The following is a 6,951-nucleotide window of genomic DNA, read 5'->3' on the forward strand; positions in this document are numbered from 1 at the left end:
AAAACCATTCAAATGAAATATTCTAATTACTGAATGTAAATAAGAAAATATTTGAAAGAAATATTGACATATACAACTTTTATATACTAATTTAAATATTGTGTACTATTTTAACACATTTGATCAAAATTACAAAATCGTTAAATTTACTGTGAAATTATTAAAAAAATAATCAACTATATAACATGTTTTGTTTTACGATTTTCATGTTAGGATCTAAACCGCTGGGCAAAATAGTTGAAACGTTGTAGTGTACGAACTTTCTTAAACGTGACGTTAATCCAAGGAATCGTTGTATAGCCTTTCGATCAGACGGTTCAGGAAATTTGTTACAGCTTGGTTTTTTCATTGCTGGGTGTGATCGAACCATTTTCTATAATGTAACTAAGAAAATCTACCCTGCTTTGTAAGATTTGACACTTGGCCTAATTGATTCTCAATCCATTTTGCCACGCAACCTTAGGCACTCTGTTAAGCTTTTCCAAGCCTTCGACGACGTCCTTGCTGGGAATAATTATGTCGTCCATAAAGACAACTGCGTCACAGGTGTTAATATGTGCTCTGAGTACTGCCATAATGAACCGTCTGAAAACTGCTGGTAAGTTCGAAATGCCGAAAGTTACATACTCGTATTGTCCTTTTTGCGTGACGAATGAAGTATACTTTTGGGAGCTAGCTTCTACCGGAACATCTCAGTAGATTGTGTGTGTTCGTCCCACCAAATTTATATAAACGTGACCGACCAGTAGTTCAGTGAGAAAGCACAGAATTCATGGCTTCGTAGGGGGTTTATTGCGGGTATAACTGCAATCGGCTTTATAATTAGCTTGTCCTCGCTGTCAACGACGGTACGGGTTGTCTCGATGTTCTCTCGCCTCGTTAACACGGTGTTCCAGTTTTGTAGCTCCCCGAAGATCCTTGTCTGTCTATCACTCCTGTCGACACATGACCGCCTGTCCCTTGCTCTGTCCCGGAGGGTCCCACGGGGGTTTCCGCTCAGATCGTGCGGACAGTCAAGGCGAAACGCCAGGAAGCTGCCTCGCTCTTCAGTTCGCTTCTGCGCCTTGTGTAAACGAACGTTCTACCCTAGTCTTACCCTTTCACGTACTGTCCGTGCCGTTGCTACTGGCTCGATTTTCTTGCGTAGCTGTTGCGGTGTGGTGTCCTGCTTGCCGATGGCGGTGTCCTGCGAACTGCTCCTGACTGGGTGGCTGAAACCGTACGATTCATAAAGAAAATATTACATTTTAAACAAATTGACTTATCTTAAATTCCAGATAATGAAATCAATAATGCACTTATTATTGCTGGTAGCTTCAACCAAATCCAAAATTATGGATTACACAAACCATGATTTATCCATGAAAGAAAGGATACCAAAGAAGTCCTCATTTATTAATCATACGCGGATTTATTTCATATAACTAATTTAAATTTTTATAAAGATATTATTACTCTTGAAACAGAATTTTTAAACAGCCATAACGCTCAGAATTCACAATGGGAAATATCAAACGATTTAAAAATTATTAAAATACTTATTTCTCAAATGATACCCACTAGGTCAAAAAGAGGCATTAATGAATTAGACACAATCTGGAAATGCATTTCAAGAACTCCAAATCATGATGATTTCATAACAGTTCAAAATAAAATTGATGATTTGATAAAAAACAATATAGATCAATTCGTTATTAATTCCAATTAATCATTACAGATTATAATACAGATTAATAATTACAGATCTATTGGATATATCAGAATTTAAAATCGCATTGCACCAAGATCTTATTATTATATATATAAAATACCCTATAATTATTCATCGTTGTGAAGTTTACAACTCAAGGTCCATTTCGCACAATGTGCAAAATTTAAAATGAAAATGAAAAATTGTTAATTAATAATCATGTCGCAAAATGTAGCCGTTTTTCTTTCGTAATACTTGAGTAAATACATTTAACGCAGTTAACAAAGGACAAAAAACATTAATTTTAAAAAAAATTATGAACATATAGTGGACAAATTAAAAACCATTTTTTATTAAAAGGACAATTGCGAAAATGAATAATTAGCGGATAAAAAATACGCAAATGAAATAAAGAATAGAAAAGGAATTTAGTTAAAACCAGCTTAAGCTGGAAAAGAGCAGTAGAATGCGCGATAAGCAAAACACTAAAAAGACCGCCGTTGTATTCGGCTGTGTAGACGAATTTTATATTTTTTTTTGGCTCTTTTACGCGTTTTTTCCCGTTTGGGTTATTTACTAATTTATATTTGTAAATGTTACGTTCTTATACAAGCCAAACGCATTTCGCAAAAAATATATTATCACATTTACACTTTTCTTGAAATATTTTTTTTCTTATACTATTGGTCAAGTATGTAAACACGCGAATCAGAAGTGGTCCATTTTTTAAGTTATATAATTTCACAAGTGGAAACAAAAACAAAATGTATCTTCAGCTGTAGTTATGGATTTTTTTCTTTTCTATTAAATCCTCTGAAACCTGTAATTTTATAATATATCATACTACATACATAAAACTAATTTTTAATTTTGATATGTTATTTCAGAATGAATTTAAGGATGCAAACGTTATATGGACCATCTTTATAATTAAGACTGCGATAAAAAAATGTGGCCCTTCTAATTTATTTTGGCATACAAGATTCGAGGCTAACGACAGAAACTTTTAGTTATATTTAAGATCTTTAACTTCGCAGATAAAGAATACTTAAAATAAATTAGTTTCTATAAATTGTCATCTGAAAGTGTATTGCCTGTAATAATATTGTAATTAAACAGAATATATATAATTTCTAAGAGTTACGTTAAACAGAAATGTATTTAAAATAAAAGTAATGAAAACATGTTAGCAAAGTAAAAAAAAAAGGATGTAAGCAGAACAACTGTTCGGATGATTTGTATAAGTTTGATTTCAATAAAAGGCAATGCAACCTAAGGCAATGTACCTAATTATTTAAAACTTTTTTCAAATATAAGTCACGCTTTTTTTAATAGTATTTAAACCAGGTTATATTCAAATCAAACATAAAGTACATTTCTTTTGGCAGGGATTATATTTAATTTAAATACAGTTTGTATTTATATTAATGTTCATCCTAGTCTGTTAAACTATAACAAGTATTTAATCCAAATAAGAATATGTTGAGTAATATATGTTTATGCGGGTTAAATTAATTTTAACAATAAAAACCACTCAAATGAAATATTCCATTCACTGAATATAAATAGGAAAATATTTGAAAGAAATATTGAAATATACAACTTTATATACTCATTTAATTATTGTGTACTATTTGAACACATTTGATCAAAATTACAATATCGTTAAATTTACTGTGAAATTATTCAAAAAATAATCAACTATAAAATGTTCTGTTTTACGATTTTCATGGTAGGATCTAAACCGCTGGGCAAAATAGTTGAAACGTTTAAGTGTACGAACTTTCTAAAACGTGACGTTAATCCAAGGAATCGTTGTATAGCCTTTCGATCAGACGGTTCAGGAAAGTTTGTTACAGCTTGGTTTTTTTCATTGCTGAGTGTGATCGAACCATTTTCTATAACGTAACCAAGAAAATCTAACCGGCCTTGTAAGATTTGACACTTGTCCTAATTGATTCTCAATCCATTTTGCCACGCAACCTTAGGCACTCTGTTAAGCTTTTCCAAGCCTTCGACGACGTCCTTGCTGGGAATAATTATGTCGTCCATAAAGACAACTGCGTCACAGGTGTTAATATGTGCTCTGAGTACTGCCATAATGAACCGTCTGAAAACTGCTGGTAAGTTCGAAATGCCGAAAGTTACATACTCGTATTGTCCTTTTTGCGTGACGAATGAAGTATACTTTTGGGAGCTAGCTTCTACCGGAACATCTCAGTAGATTGTGTGTGTTCGTCCCACCAAATTTATATAAACGTGACCATCCAGTAGTTCAGTGAGAAAGCACAGAATTCATGGGTTCGTAGGGGGTTAATTACGGGTATAACTGCAATCGGCTTTATAATTTACTTGTCCTCGCTGTCTCCGACGGCACGGGTTGTCTCGATGTTCTCTCGCCTCGTTGTAACGAACTGATTTGTTTACTTTCTGCTCGCTACGATATTTGTGCGGCTAGCTCAGTAGATTGTGTGTGTTCGTCCCACCAAATTTATATAAACGTGACAGAATTCATGGGTTCGTAGGGGGTTTATTGCGGGTATAACTGCAATCGACTTTATAATTTGGTTGTCCTCGCTGTCTCCAACGGTACGGGTTGTCTCGATGTTCTCTCACCTCGTTGACACGGTGTTCTAGTTTTGTAGCTCCCTGAAGATCCATGTCTGCTTCTTGTTTCTGACGCGTTGGTTTAGTGACTTCTTGGCAACGATTCAGACTCGCTATGGGGTCAGCCGTGCGGGCTAAAGGAAGCGTCACCGTTCTCAGACTAGGGTGAACAGACTGACGAAATTTCCAGGATCACTCCTGTCGACACATGACCGCCTGTCCCTTGCTCTGTCCCGGAGGGTCCCACGGGGGTTTCCGCTCAGATCGTGCGGACAGTCAAGGCGAAACGCCAGGAAGCTGCCTCGCTCTTCAGTTCGCTTCTGCGCCTTGTGTAAACGAACGTTCTACCCTAGTCTTACCCTTTCACGTACTGTCCGTGCCGTTGCTACTGGCTCGATTTTCTTGCGTAGCTGTTGCGGTGTGGTGTCCTGCTTGCCGATGGCGGTGTCCTGCGAACTGCTCCTGACTGGGTGGCTGAAACCGTACGATTCATAAAGATAATATTAAATTTTAAACAAATTGACTTATCTTAAATTCCATATAATGAAATCAATAATGCACTTATTATTGCTGGTAGCTTCAACCAAATCCAAAATTATGGATTACACAAACCATGATTTATCCATGAAAGAAAGGATACCAAAGAAGTCCTCATTTATTAATCATACGCGGATTTATTTCATATAACTAATTTAAATTTTTATAAAGATATTATTACTCTTGAAACAGAATTTTTAAACAGCCATAACGCTCAGAATTCACAATGGGAAATATCAAACGATTTAAAAATTATTAAAATACTTATTTCTCAAATGATACCCACTAGGTCAAAAAGAGGCATTAATGAATTAGACACAATCTGGAAATGCATTTCAAGAACTCCAAATCATGATGATTTCATAACAGTTCAAAATAAAATTGATGATTTGATAAAAAACAATATAGATCAATTCGTTATTAATTCCAATTAATCATTACAGATTATAATACAGATTAATAATTACAGATCTATTGGATATATCAGAATTTAAAATCGCATTGCACCAAGATCTTATTATTATATATATAAAATACCCTATAATTATTCATCGTTGTGAAGTTTACAACTCAAGGTCCATTTCGCACAATGTGCAAAATTTAAAATGAAAATGAAAAATTGTTAATTAATAATCATGTCGCAAAATGTAGCCGTTTTTCTTTCGTAATACTTGAGTAAATACATTTAACGCAGTTAACAAAGGACAAAAAACATTAATTTTAAAAAAAATTATGAACATATAGTGGACAAATTAAAAACCATTTTTTATTAAAAGGACAATTGCGAAAATGAATAATTAGCGGATAAAAAATACGCAAATGAAATAAAGAATAGAAAAGGAATTTAGTTAAAACCAGCTTAAGCTGGAAAAGAGCAGTAGAATGCGCGATAAGCAAAACACTAAAAAGACCGCCGTTGTATTCGGCTGTGTAGACGAATTTTATATTTTTTTTTGGCTCTTTTACGCGTTTTTTCCCGTTTGGGTTATTTACTAATTTATATTTGTAAATGTTACGTTCTTATACAAGCCAAACGCATTTCGCAAAAAATATATTATCACATTTACACTTTTCTTGAAATATTTTTTTTCTTATACTATTGGTCAAGTATGTAAACACGCGAATCAGAAGTGGTCCATTTTTTAAGTTATATAATTTCACAAGTGGAAACAAAAACAAAATGTATCTTCAGCTGTAGTTATGGATTTTTTTCTTTTCTATTAAATCCTCTGAAACCTGTAATTTTATAATATATCATACTACATACATAAAACTAATTTTTAATTTTGATATGTTATTTCAGAATGAATTTAAGGATGCAAACGTTATATGGACCATCTTTATAATTAAGACTGCGATAAAAAAATGTGGCCCTTCTAATTTATTTTGGCATACAAGATTCGAGGCTAACGACAGAAACTTTTAGTTATATTTAAGATCTTTAACTTCGCAGATAAAGAATACTTAAAATAAATTAGTTTCTATAAATTGTCATCTGAAAGTGTATTGCCTGTAATAATATTGTAATTAAACAGAATATATATAATTTCTAAGAGTTACGTTAAACAGAAATGTATTTAAAATAAAAGTAATGAAAACATGTTAGCAAAGTAAAAAAAAAAGGATGTAAGCAGAACAACTGTTCGGATGATTTGTATAAGTTTGATTTCAATAAAAGGCAATGCAACCTAAGGCAATGTACCTAATTATTTAAAACTTTTTTCAAATATAAGTCACGCTTTTTTTAATAGTATTTAAACCAGGTTATATTCAAATCAAACATAAAGTACATTTCTTTTGGCAGGGATTATATTTAATTTAAATACAGTTTGTATTTATATTAATGTTCATCCTAGTCTGTTAAACTATAACAAGTATTTAATCCAAATAAGAATATGTTGAGTAATATATGTTTATGCGGGTTAAATTAATTTTAACAATAAAAACCACTCAAATGAAATATTCCATTCACTGAATATAAATAGGAAAATATTTGAAAGAAATATTGAAATATACAACTTTATATACTCATTTAATTATTGTGTACTATTTGAACACATTTGATCAAAATTACAATATCGTTAAATTTACTGTGAAATTATTCAAAAAATAATCAA

The 6,951-nt window shown here is 32.6% G+C and overlaps 1 long non-coding RNA gene across 6 annotated transcripts; it reads left to right on the forward strand.

The window, feature by feature from the left end:
* The first annotated feature begins 258 nt into the window (after positions 1 to 258).
* Positions 259 to 6,328, forward strand: LOC127011804 (uncharacterized). Of its 6 annotated transcripts, none has more exons than XR_007765163.1 (3): positions 259 to 380; positions 3,679 to 3,813; positions 6,138 to 6,328. It is a non-coding gene; the product is annotated as an uncharacterized LOC127011804 (long non-coding RNA). The 6 variants fall into 6 exon arrangements; XR_007765162.1 differs by lacking the exons at positions 3,679 to 3,813; positions 6,138 to 6,328 and adding exons at positions 464 to 598; positions 2,578 to 2,780; XR_007765161.1 differs by lacking the exon at positions 3,679 to 3,813 and adding an exon at positions 464 to 598 and having other exon boundaries at positions 283 to 406.
* The last annotated feature ends 623 nt before the right edge of the window (positions 6,329 to 6,951 follow it).

Source organism: Drosophila biarmipes, unplaced genomic scaffold, assembly GCF_025231255.1.
Source record: "Drosophila biarmipes strain raj3 unplaced genomic scaffold, RU_DBia_V1.1 ptg000009l, whole genome shotgun sequence".
NCBI lineage: Eukaryota > Metazoa > Arthropoda > Insecta > Diptera > Drosophilidae > Drosophila > Drosophila biarmipes.